General features: G+C 30.4%; 1 protein-coding gene across 13 annotated transcripts in view; it reads right to left on the bottom strand.

Moving 5' to 3' along the window:
• Positions 1–14,457, bottom strand: part of Pkc53E (Protein C kinase 53E) — a 1,131,865-nt gene that overhangs the window by 16,699 nt on the left and 1,100,709 nt on the right. For all 13 annotated transcript variants that reach the window (XM_069833060.1, XM_069833059.1, XM_069833063.1 and 10 more), the window contains one exon: positions 1–14,457. This exon is cut by the window's left edge and continues 16,699 nt beyond it. The gene's annotated coding sequence lies outside the window, so the exon portion shown is untranslated.

The following is a 14,457-nucleotide window of genomic DNA, read 5'->3' as shown; positions in this document are numbered from 1 at the left end:
TCTCTTATACTGCGAGCAACTGAAAATAATAATATTTTCAAGTTATTATGATTTTCTTTTCTATATGATGATCAATTAATTTTATTCTAATTGTGTTCTATTCCACAAAATCCTATCAAATTTTCCAATGGGATAAAATATATTACGCATAAAGGTAAAACATGAAAAATTTGCATTTATACCAAAGAAAATAAGTTCAATATAACCAGGGAATAATTTCGTGAAGGTTTTGAAGTTGTTTATTACCGTATCAGAATATGAGTGTGAAACGTTTATATTTTTATAACGAATGTAGGGTAATTTATTTATAAAATACACTATCATAATATATACTGAACGTAAGAGGAATCTACTGAAACTGTTTTAAAATTCTGTGAACATGTTCATCTGTTTCACTTGTTTGGTCCCAACTCATAACATACAAACATGTAAAAGGTAAGTAGGTAAAAATCATAGGTATCTGTAAGCAAAGAAATAAAACTACCATTCAGTCACTGGGAACATATCATCATCTCTCTTCACTCACTATCAAGTATATCTTATTATTACTAGTTTTTTAAAAATGTATTTTTAAATATTCAATATATGTTCTTATATCTTATATTTTAATAACTGCTGGTGTATAAGTTTTATTAAGTAATACATAAGCTATAAAGCAATCTACTCAACATATAGCTAAATTTATTTAATCTGTGCTTACACAGTTACAGAGCTGTCTTGTGATGCAAACCATTGTGACTCATGTTATGTCTAACGAGTAGGGCCCACTTTCATCAATGCCAATTTACTCTTTACCTTCAATCATTAAAATGACTGAGAATGTACTATATAGATATAATTAGTACCATCTTATGCAGAAAAATTCTGGGACATTCCTGTCTTCCAATTTTATAACAGTGTTTTTCCTAAATAAATGTTACATGAACGCACATCGGAATAGGTTATTCTGGGTTAAAAAATTAAACTACGACTTCAATACTTATCAATGATCTGAAAAATGGGGGGAAAAATACAAAAACACACAAAATCTTTTATAATATGTGTTCATTATAAATTTATAAAGTATAACCTAAAATGGTAAGAACGTTGTAAATCAAGTAATGGTTGTAACTATGATATCTTTACAAGATATATACAGTTATTTCTGCTTTTCAAAATTGAACCTCTAAACAGTTAAAGTAAAATTGTTATGTAGTATTTAAACTGCGAGCTATCTTCAAGAAATTCTGTATACGACTATCATATATTGATTCACATAAACTACTTATGTAGCCTACTAGTACGGTAATTGTTAAAGTAAAAACACACATAATAGTTGTACATTATAGTAGTATTATTATTAAAAAATAAGTTCCGTTATAATTACAGATCAAAAATGGAACAAAGGTTTCCTATTTGCGTAAGAAATGAATGAAAACAGAGCTACAGTATATCCAATCTTATGAATATGGTTGATTGGTATCTAATGTTGAGCAGTTGACGATAATGTCGTTCACTCTCTTGCACTCTAATATTTATTTATTTTTATTTAACGACGCTGTATCAACTACGAGGTTATTTAGCATCGATGAAATTGGTGATAGCGAGATGAGGCCGAGGATTCGCCATAGATTACCTGATATTTTGCCTTACAGTTGGGGAAAACCTCGGAAAAAACCCAACCAGGTAATCAGTCCAAGAGGGAATCGAACTCGCGCCCGAGCGCAACTCTGGATAGGCAGGCAAGCGCCTTAGCCGACTGAGCTACACCGGTGGCTGCACTCTAATATTTAGCAGGAAACCTCCAAGGTGGCTCAGTGCTAGAGTGCTGGGTTTATAAACCAGCTTACAGGCCCTCTGCCTGGTTCAAATCCCACTCTACCCTGTGTTGAAGAGCCCTTGGTCCAGTCAACACAGGAGTTTTCTCTCGGTACTCCGGTTTCCCTGTGATGTCCCAACAATTCATCATCATTATTCATTATGAGTGTAATGTAGACCCACCACCAGTTGTGCATTCTGAATAGTCTCTGAAGAACTAAGTGGCATACACTTCTCAGCACTAGCATATCCATAAGTTTGCTCGTAGAGTTGGGGCGAATAACAAGTTAAGGGCCCTGCCAATGGAGAGGGAGAAGAAACATATATATATATATATATATATTTATTTATATTCCTATGCAGACTGGTCCTACTCCAACCTCTACCTAACAAAATCTGCTATTGACTGGCAATCGGTTGTTTGCTGGTGGCATATGGACAGTTCTATACAGTTCCTATGTAGACTAGTCCCACTCTACTTCTGTGTCGCCTCCTCGGGATGGGCGCTGTACACTATCATCATTAAGCTAACAGATCATTACTACCTGGGACGGGTCTGCATAGGAAACATCCTGTGTGTGTGTGTCTACATATATGTATATACAGAGTAAACAATAAGTATTAGTATTGTTAATAACTTCTTAAATTTTAATTTTACAAAAAAAATTTTATACAAAAACTGTTGGAATAAACTATACAATATTACGCCAGTGTTCGAAAACAGTTACTTGTTCAGACATAGAGGATGTGACAGTAAACTATTTTTTTAAAATTGCACTCTATATTAAAATTTATATATTCCGAATCTCCATTAAATTTTACGTATGAATGCATAGAAACTTTACCCATTCACCCGTTTCATGTCTTTTAACAATTTATTAAACTTGTTTCGTGGACTTAAAACTTGAGACAAATAAATATGTAAAATCATGTTGAGTAAGCCATAAAACTAAAAAAAAAACACTATAACTAACCAAACTTTATCACAGATGCTCAAAATGAGAACCATTCACAGCCAAACAGTATCCCAGTCTATCACGAAAACAGTCCATTGTAGATATGAGATGGTACAGAACAGTCATGTTACTGTGAGGAAGACAATGGATTATTTTCGTGATAGACTGGGATATTTTTTGGCTGTGAATGGTTCTCATTTTAAGCATCTGTAATAAAGTTTGGTTAGTTGTAGTGTTTTGTTTAGTTTTATGACTTACTCAACTGATCTTACATACTTATAGGTCTCAAGTTTTAAATCCACGAAACAAGTTTAATAAATTGTTAAAAGACATGAAACGGGTGAATGGGTAAAGTTTCTATGCATGCATATGTAAAATTTAATGGAGGTTTTGATTAGGTAAATTTTAATATAGGGTGCTATTTAAAAAAATAGATTACTCTCACACACTATATGTCTGAATAACTAAATGTTTTCGAACACTGGTATAATATTATATGGTTTATCTTCAATAGTTTTTGTATGAAACTTTTTCTTTTTGTAAAATTAAAATTTAAGAAGTTATTAACAATATTTCATACTTATTGTTCTCCCTGTATAGGCCTATACAGTATATAATGGATTCCAACAGTGAAAAGGAAGAGGAGAAGACCAAAACTGACATGGTCACAAGGAATAATTAGAACAGTGAGAGAAAGGAGATTGGAAGATGGCCCAAGGGAAAATAGAGAAGAAGGGAGAAAGGCTATAGAATCCTGAAAATGAAAATGAGTGCAGGAAGATGTCCTAGGACAATGCAAAACCTGATAATATATCAGGACGACTGCACTAGACAATTGAGTAAAAGCTGGACTGTGTAGAAAATGATCTTGATCTATATGTTTATTAAGATTACAAAAAGGGCATATAGGGGATTCTGCAATATCAATTCTGTTTAAATGTTTGTTCAGACAAGGATGACCTATAAGTACCGGTAATCTAAAAGTTGCCACCGGAGATTTTCGTAAAGTTTAGTTGTTGCATTAGATGTACTGTATAATCTCTAATTTTTTTTCTCCATTTGCTTTAGAAATATAGTAATTTTTTAATATGTTGTTATATTCTGATCTTATTATTCTTCTAATAGTGTGATAAGACACAAGTATAGATGACTATGGGACAATTTTGCTACCTTTCTTGGCCAACATAATAGCTGCATCATTACCTGTCACTCCATAATGTGCAGAGATCTACAGAAGTACCAATCATGTACAGTATTTAATTTGGTCAGTTTCTTGATATTTTACAACACTCTAAATACTACTTTTCTTTTTTTTATAACAGATGCTATAGCGAAGATAGCTGCTTTTGAATCTTAATTCAGTATAGGAGATTTTATAAGCTTCAAAGAATACCTACTAGAGCCTCAAATTTCACCATAAAAATCAGCAATGCTTGAACCTAATCCTCTGTGAAAGGAAAAAAGGGAAGATATTACATCAGCAACAGCACCTCTGTAATTTGGCAAACAGGATCCATTTGTAGAAATATGAAGCCACTGACTGATATCTTATAAAATTATTAATTTATCAGTAAATTATATCTGTAGTTGTAGCTGTAGTTATTGTAATGTTATTGTATATAATTCATTACTGCCACCGGTAGTATACCCAATTGCAGTTTGAATAAATACATACATACATCCTATAAATAAGATTAATATACAAGTTACATGAATTTATAATGAAATATACGGTATTATAGTGATAATAGAAGACAGGAATGTAACATAGTTTTGAATAACTTTGATAATGACTGTACTCACCCAGAGCATGTATAATCAATTACTATTTTGAGAACTAATTTTATACTTATTTGGATATTAAGTTAAACATAATACAGTATATAAATATGGTGATGCAATAGATAGTAAATTATAATTAATCTAAATATAGATTCAAATAACTTTTTTAACTTCACTATTTAATCTTATAACCAGAAAAGAAGCATTATAAAAGCGACAGTACCAAAAAGAGGCAAGTAAAAGCTAATGCTCGCAATGAATTAGGATACGGTACCTTAAAATAAAATACTCAAGCATTTTAATTAAAATAATTTAATCAACTCTTTCAAAAAGTGCATTTGACGAAAATGACTTTGAAATGTTGGTGAGAAGAGACAAAGATAAATACTTCATGATAAAGTCGTGCATCTGTTTCATATTCAGATTCATTGTATGTAATTTTATGTTTAAATAATATGTGCTTTATATAACTAAAAGACTATACTCAATTCGAAATTTAGATACGCTATTAATACCTATGTTTAAGCTTATGAAACCCATAAAAGAAAAAATAAATTAATAAATTAAGAATCTACATTATCTTAAAGTAGTTTTTAAACATAATTTATAATTATATATGCATAAAATTGTATTTCAATGGAGCAAGTTAACTTGCATTTCCTCTGAAATGAACTGGCACAAAATCTTAATAAATACAGTAATAATTTAGGTGCTGATACTTTACGTAAGAGAGATAATGTTCTCAATCTAAATTTCTTCATAATGATGATGATGATAATCCAAATTCTTAATTTGTCCTTCCATAGTTATAGATAATTAATTAATATTACTTAATGATTTATATATGTGAACCTAAGTTAAAAAAATACTGTATGTTGTCTTACATATACATTAAACAATTTCAGAATTAAAAATTATTTTTATTACATTTATAATATCCAAAAGAAGTAATGTAAAGAAACCACAATGCTGAGCAAGAAAGCTGATATTAGATTGAAAGAGAAATGGAGCAATTGTTACACATCTTTTGCCTTAAAAAGAAGCTTATGAACAAGATAATTCTATCCTTAAACACTGAAATCTGTCCATGAAATAGATGGCTGTATGTGCTGACATTGGAAAGGAAGATTGCTTTAACTTTTTTCAATAGGGTTCTGAGCCAGCACATATTATATAGACGAACTTCATACAGCATTCGAAAATATAACTATCAGTAGGAATATGTGTTCCCTTTGATCCTCCGATCTCTTATGACTTTTATCTCTGGAGTACCGGTACTCTGAAAGATAAGGTACGAAAATAGTCCATATACCCTGTAAGAACTGAAAAATAGTATCCGGAAAAATATAATTTTCATTTCTCAATGGAAACTACAGCAAGTGATGCATCGCTTTTTAAACAGATAGATACCTACAGGCAGCATCTTCTTTCTTAATTTGAGTGAGTAAATGATGTTTTAACTGCTAACATTTTGTAATATTTTATATTACTGATTAGTGATGTGTCGAATTACCAATACTGTGCTGTGAATCACTAATATCAAGTTATCTATATAATCAGAATCTGGAAGCGCTCGCCAAGAGCAGGGTAGTTGCACTGCGGTTTCTCTACAATCTATTCACTCAATATTTATACGATGAAAGTACCGGTACTTATAGTAAGGTCGCAAACTAATATCAAGTTAATTAGCTTCATATTTGTTCCTGAAGAATATTAATACATCTACAGATAGCTACTTTCTCAAGGTTCTTGGCTAAATTTAATGTTAACGATGGGATGAATAGTATTAAAGAGTACAGGGGAAAAACCTGATAAGTCACGTTTTACTGCTTTTGCAGGAGAGCAAGTTAAAAATTTCATGACCCATTACAGTCTACTGTCTTTGGGTTATCATTCTTCAAATTTCTTTGGATTAATAAGGTTTTTATTCTGTACAGTTAAACTACACAACTCTACACTACCTGAGCTATTACATGACATCTAAAACAGAAAATCGATAATTTTGGACTTGTCACGTTTTTCCCCTGTGCTCTTCATTATGATAATAATAAGGATTTATGCTCTATTTAGATTCAAATATAGCAGAAAGTAATTATCCAATGAACATCAAATAGCCTACTGGTACAAATAAAAAAAAAAGCAAGTTAAAAATTTTACATGCTCTGAGATTGAGCCAATTGAGTAGTAGCATCAAGTAACTTGAAAGATGCAGAATCTGCGAATTGGAATGTTATATATTCAGATTTTTAAACATTTCAACACTTATGGTGAATTACTGGTTGTAGTTTTCCACTCAAAATATAGGCTACAACTGAATCAGTGACAGTTCAATGAAATCATAACAATTATTAACATTTGAAGTCAGGTTCAAATTAAAGCAATGCTAACAGAAATACAACGCAAACATTAAAAAGAAAGAGTAATTAATCAGTAGATGTTTTCTGCTGCATTTACTGAAATCCATGGTTATATATTCTTACCATAACGTTTAGATATTTTCTTGTATCTGCACAATAGTTTCTTTCACTTCAGCTCAGAACTGGACATCCTAATTTGCTTTACAATTCTCTACACCATATACAACCGACTACAAATACTGTACATTAGAATTAGAACGCCGCACAAAAACAGCCTCGAGACAAGGTTGGACAGTGGAGACAAGAGTGAAAATAGTTAAACTATCATAGATATAAACTATTTACAGATGTTTTAGGCCATTTCCAAAGTCAATATTATATATAATAATATATAGGAAGTATTTATACAAAAGATGATATTATTGAAATATTGCATATACAAGTACAAAGAGATTCTAAATATAACCTCAATACCCGATTATTTAATACCATACTAGTATGTATACAATAAACAGTATTTAATAAATAACAGCAAATTTCACATCCATGAAGCACTGTCGTTTAAAATTTTGTGTAACTTTTATATGTAAAGAAACTAAAGTCAGCAATGTGTTGTCGCTATATAGAGGTTTCTTAACACTACACAATACAAAGTCATTATGAATCTTCGTACACTATTATTAAGAAGAGAGCAGCACATGAGTCCAACGAACAACTTCCCAGATCTCTCCTGAATATAACAAGTATTTGAAAAGTCAAGACTGATTCATAACTGATCAGATTGTGACACTCATAACGTCATAACTCTTTCGATCGGAGTATGTGTCATATGCAGCGCGGGTTAGAAATATTTGTCTTCCAAATGTTTTTTTCAAGAGATTTACTATTGACCACTTAATGACAAGAGGATTATGAAACATAAATTATATTACCAGTATATCCCATGTCACAGTGTGTACCGTATATTAAACTTTTTCTTTTATTCTTGCTATGACTCACATGTATACTCTTTCTTTCACTTAAAGCTTCCAAGTACCAGTACTGTGTTTCAACAAAACACTCGCACGAGACAATAAATTACAAAGAACAAAATAAAGTACCTAAATGGAACTTGCGTAATCTTTTGTCATTAATTTAATAATTACGTTTGGTTTGTAATAATATGAGAAGAGTTTATAGTATTCACTATTCTTTATATTTATGTCTCCTTATCAGTACGTAATGTGTACAGATATAACGAAATTTGACATAATATTGTAATCTTCTAGGCAAACACAGTAAGTCTGGTTCAAACGGTTTGAAGAAGTTTACTGTATGGCAAATACCGGTACTGTCAGCTCCTTATTAGTTTTTTATATCACACTTTGACTGATAGACTTGTTTGTTCTCATCTTTACCAGCCAATATCTATTATAATATCAAATATTAATGCTATGACTTTTAAACCATGTTATATTTTTACGTGCATGAATAATGCATATATAACATTAATGTCATTTATACAATATTTTGGCCTCTACTCTCATCTTCTAAACTTTGTCACGTTATTTCAATCTCTCCTTATAAAATATTTAAGTAATCTGTGTCTCATATATGACAAATTATGATTTGCATAAAGTAAAAGACTGTATTAATAATAATGATAATTTTAATGTTAATTTCAGTTTTGAAGCATACATTTTGTAACAAAATGCCAACTCTTAATGGAATGTTAATACTGGTATGGAAAATAAAAATAAATATATCCACTTTGAATTTATACAAGCATGTTCCTTATGAGAAAATACATAAAAGTAATAGTATATTGATGAGATAAATAAAGATTACCAGCACAATGGTTTTCCTTTCCATTTGTAAACACTAATAATAAGGACAATACGATTATTAAATTAGTGTTTCAATACATTCAGTACAGCAACTTTAAACACCCCGTATTATGTCAGAAAGTTCAGGAACAAATTATATTAACAGAATCTTGCAACAGCTTCTAACTCTGCTTGTTTACACATAAACATGAGAAAATAAAACGAAGACATCAAACATGAAGAAGAAACAACGAATTCGTATTTTTATTTTAAAAAGTAACATTTTAAATTACATAAGATAGGTAAAAGGCAACGATTCCTCTGCAATATGCTAGTGACTTACTGGTGAATCCATTAGTAAATAAAACAGTATACAATATATACTTGCACAAAGTAATTTCATATTCTGTACATCGGCACTTTACTTCCAAATTGCTGCAATGAAGGCATACAAGTTCGAATGGAACACTATGTACTGCTTTCTGTGGATTTTGATGAATAACGATACTTTGGCACATCTAAATAAAATCTTGATGTGTGTCAAGGGATGAAATCCTACACTAAGAAGTAAATATCAATTCAAGAGAAATATGCTACTTATCACTATTCGAGATATTAAATATGTATATATATATATGTATGCCATCATTATCAACATGAGAAAACTCTACTGAATATTTTTGAGAAAATACATTTTGGAAGGAAAAAGCTAAGACATCATAAACCTCTGACTAAGATAGAAAATTATACTGATACTGTAGAGCAATAAAATGGCTGTACTATAGAACATATTCATTTCTGGGATTGCATAAACAGCCCTAAACTACAACTTTCACTGCTAAGCAGTTGGGCACATCAGAACATAACCAGAAATATCTACAAGTTATTTCTCATATACTTAAATATGAACACTTTCAGAACAGTTTCTGTATCATATACATTTCTTCTTCATGAACTTGTAATACTTAAGAAGTGTATATTTTCCTTTCAATCAGTACGCAAAGAACATGTGATTTTCCTCTTACTCACTCCACACGTAACTCTGTTTATGAGTGGTAGTAGACATTCCAATATGAACAGAGTGTGTATCAACTGATTCTTTCTGTGCACATTTTTGAAAGAAATGTTACTAACTAGGACACTGTACGAGGAATAAGATTGGGGATGAAGTTACAAATTCAGATTCATAACGAAACTCTGTTATTAAATGATTTGCAGGAATTGAATTAAAAAAAAAAACTGGATAAATAATTATATAAAAAGTAAAAGAGTAGGAAATTCTATCTGTAAAAATAAAAAAAGAAAGAAAGAAACTGAGAGAGAGAAAAAGATAATTTTCAAGTATATACATACCGGTAGTCAATTACCTGCTTAAAGTAATTGCCTCGAAGTAAGAGTTATCCAGCTCCTTTATAGGTAAGGTGACAATTTTCAGCAGCTGGTTTTCAGTAATGACAACTACACATCAAGGCAAAAACTTGTACAAGAAACTGTGAGATGGTTTTAGATACGTATATATAATAGTTGGATCTAATTCCCATGAGTGAAAATAATGGAAGATAACTGTCTTATCTGCATTTCATCATAAATCTCTGAGAAGTGCATTAAAACTATAAGAAAACAAAGATTTAGGATAACAGTCATTATTTTAATATACTCATTCATTCAAGACATCTTAAAACAAGAATGAATTTAAGTTGTTCTGAAACTCTGTAACCAGTCTAGATTAATACTACATTATTTTCATTTTGATACGCAATGTGTGTTTTTAACAAGTAATATTGCATTTAAATCTCTGTGAATGGTTTCTATCTACTTGTTTGCTTACAAATAAATTAATCACAAAATATCTAAAATTCTTAGAATTTTTTATATTTATTTCTTTCCACATGTTCAAATTTATTAAGCATAACTTTAATTAACGTACTTCATAAAATATGTTATCCTGACTTTTTATACAAATGTTCTGTTACTGTACAACGAAGCTCAACTGAAATAAAGCTGCAAATTAAGACATGACATTAAAATAAAGAAAACTGTATTTGAAATACATAATGATCTTGTAAATATTACTGTTATGCTTAGTCAGTTGAAACGAAAGCATAAAAAAGAGAAATTCATACCGGTATCTTAAAATTTTCATGATTTTTTTCCTCTACTTTTCCAGGCAAATACTGAGAATACTATTTCCAAATTATCATTTATTTTTGCAAATTTTATGATTCCTACAATCTTTTTCAGAAAATAAACAAGGACTGTTACTGATGATGATGATGATGATGATGATGATGATGATGATGATGATGATGATGATGATGATGATAGTAGTAGTAGTAGTAGTAGTAGTAGTAGTAGTAGTAGTAGTAATAATAATAATAATAATAATAATAATAATAATAATAATAATAATAATAATAATAATAATAATACTGACAACATTACATTATTTGCTCAGTTATTAAAATGGAGCCTATTATTTTTTTAAATGAAAATAACTTATTTTTATCAAGTTATATTGTATTTTGTCACAATTAATGTTCATATATTTATAACTAATTGAATGATTAAAAGATTCATTTACATATGTAGGGAACAAAGACATATACAATTTAGTCATTTCATATTCCCTTATAAATAATACACACGGAGTATATAGGAATATAAAGAGATCTGTTTTTACAAGAGAAACATGATGAGCATTAATTAAAACAAGTAAAGATAAAACGAATAGGTAATAAATATTTAGTTTTCAAGTAGAAATAATAATTTTCTGAATTTTTTAGTTCATACAGTAGTAGTCTATAAGTTTTTAGCACGATTCCTTTTAATTTGGAGATAAGTGAATTCATAGCAAGCCTTTCGGTTGAAATTTGAGCAAGTTTATCCTTTATCTGTCAAGGTTTTTTACTAAGAATATTCCTGTTTATGAAAAGGATTTATATTCTTGTTTTATGTGGTATGTTATTTCCTACATGTCTGATTACCGATATATTATTACTACAATTTATTGCAATAAATAATAATATAATATAAATCTATTTTCCTTATTTTCTCACTTTCTGATATTCAATATATCGGGAAATTAGATATATTTTATTTATATATAAACAGAAAGCAGTTTGGATATCTAGACAACAATTTTCCTCAACTTGACTTTCCATGGGAAACATTATTTTATTCACATTTTACTCTCCAAGTGATGGAATAAATTTCTTTTGTGCTTATGCAGCATATCTGTGTTCTGGATATTCGTACGAAAATATATTAGAAACACAATTTTTTTTTTAAATTTCTTCTGTTATTCTTCTAACATCGGTAACGTTGAGATGATGAATGAAATTGGGCAGAGAAAGAGGACTATAATAATTTTAAAATTAAAGTACAACAAAAACAAAGCATCCTCTATTAAATTTGTTACCTTAACACCTCTAATAGAATCATAAGGTTACTGAAGAGGAAAAAATTAAACTACTGGTACTTAAATTAAATAATATATAAATAAGAAATTAATAAAAAATTAAATCAGTGTGTCTGGTTATCTTTTTATGATAAGTTTGTCAACAACACTCAGTAGTTTCCTTTCCTGCTTCTGAAAATAAGCGCGGAACATCCTAAACAAACTAAACACCAGTAATCCAAGTTATACTATATAAACTCTAACATGTGAATTTACGTATATCAGTGTTCAGCAGATGTAAAAAAATACTTAAGAACTCCAGATATTATATAAACAAACAGGTAACAGAAATTAATAATAAAATTATATATCTTATAGTAATAATAATAATAATAATAATAATAATAATAATAATAATAATAATCTTTTTTTCATTTTCTTTTCCCTTCACCATCTTGTTGTAATATAAGAAATGCAACATTTTCATAACAATATGTTCAGAATGTCTACCCTGCTACCTTAAATATCATAAACCACCTTTTACTGCTACACCTTCGGGTAGCAAATACCTATACGAGTATTAGTATGTACATTGCAGGAAGCCTGCTTTACACGTGCAACTATTGCACTTGTCGATAGGAATGCATAACAATATTGACAGACATCAACATGCTTGAGGAAGCAAACCATTACAAGAAATCACGATTATAATGTCTGCATAAGCCTGTATTACATTAGCTTCAATTTAGTGAGACAGGTATATACATTTTCGGAAATACAAGTGCTCTATAATTAAGTTTCGAAACGTTTCACACCTAACATTTTCAAGTATACTCTCTCGATGTACACATAAGACTCTGAAACGTCCTAGAAATGAAAATATTTCAGGGAATAATTTGTCAAATAGATCATAATACAGTTTGTATCTCATTCAGCAACATTTACTTTAATTATTTAGTTCCTGTTTATATCGAGAATGATTTTTTGCGTAAGATATTTAAATTTATAAAGAGGAATATCAGTTGGCAGTATTATTTTTGTAAATGATAATGCTGACTGGTGCAATACAATGCTTTACTAATGCAAGCATTATAATAAACATATTCGTTATACTCAAAAGTTACACTTTTTTATTTCCGTGCGTAGAGAATTCCGATGGTCAGTTACAAAAATACATTATACTTATATAATCTTTTAATTTATATGTAATAGCAGGCATACACAGAATTATGTCCTTTACGAAAAACTTGCATAATTTGCTTTTGTGATGCCTCCAAACTATTGACACATCCATATATTTCCGTTTCATTACTAACTTCTTGTTCACACAGAATCTTCTAGAACCAATTCCAAAGTGTTTTACCTAAAGCATTTACTGATGGTGTTCATCCCTTCGAGATTTCAGATAGTTTTAAACATTCAATCGTTATCCATCTGACATATTATTATCACTGTATAAATCAACTTAACAACTTGCCTATTAGTACAAGTTGGCACATCCATAATTTGGTGTCATTATAAGAATAAGTGTCCCACAACAATAAAGCAAGATGTGGCACAGAAATAAGATCTCATTTTCATATGGATACATCTATGGCGATAGGATCTGCATTTTAAGAATGATAAAATGTTTACAAATATACTATTTGTAGAATATCATTACCATTCAGTAATACTTTTCTTAAAAATAACTGACTCTTATAATGGTTAAGTTCTTACTATTCTGACTGCAAGAGGTGGTTTCAACAGGGAATTATGTACAAGCAAGAATCTAACAGCTAACCTGGCAAGATCATGGTTTTCCGAGATCCTGTGTCAAGAGTTTTAAGATTCTGATCCATCAAGTTATACTAAAACACACCGATTTTCTTTCTGATGTCTCGGTTACCTTTCAGAGAAAGTACTGCTTTAAACATCTATTCCTCTATACTAGTTAAGTTTATGAAGTTTATGGCAAGAAGTTTATAATTATCCAGAATCTTTAAATATCTTTTGTTGAAGGAGGATAGTTACAGCTTTTGTGGCGCCCTTCCTTCCTCCTCAAATGAAGAAAAAGTAAGTTCCATGCTCACTTTACATTCCTCCAGAAGACTACAGATCTTGCAGGTTCTTGGTAATATTGTTTTTAGAGGCAGGGTAGTACTGGTCAAATAGGAGTGAATCCTGTAGATGGGTGAACCGAGACAAGCTCGGACCTGGCGTTTGATACTCTGGTCTCGCTGTGCCACCTCGCAGAGTGCGTTGGTTAGTGTGTGGCAACACAGCCCCGTGCATGTCCATGGCAGGATCCATGGTATCACTTTCCATTCTCCTCTTCAATATGGGCACAGCCCCGAGTCAACGAAGTGCAGTTAACAGCATAA

This window comes from Periplaneta americana, chromosome 8 (assembly GCF_040183065.1).
Source record: "Periplaneta americana isolate PAMFEO1 chromosome 8, P.americana_PAMFEO1_priV1, whole genome shotgun sequence".
NCBI classification, from domain to species: Eukaryota; Metazoa; Arthropoda; class Insecta; order Blattodea; family Blattidae; genus Periplaneta; species Periplaneta americana.
The sequence above is the reverse complement of the archived record's forward strand: the minus strand, read 5'-3'. Positions and strand labels throughout refer to the sequence as shown.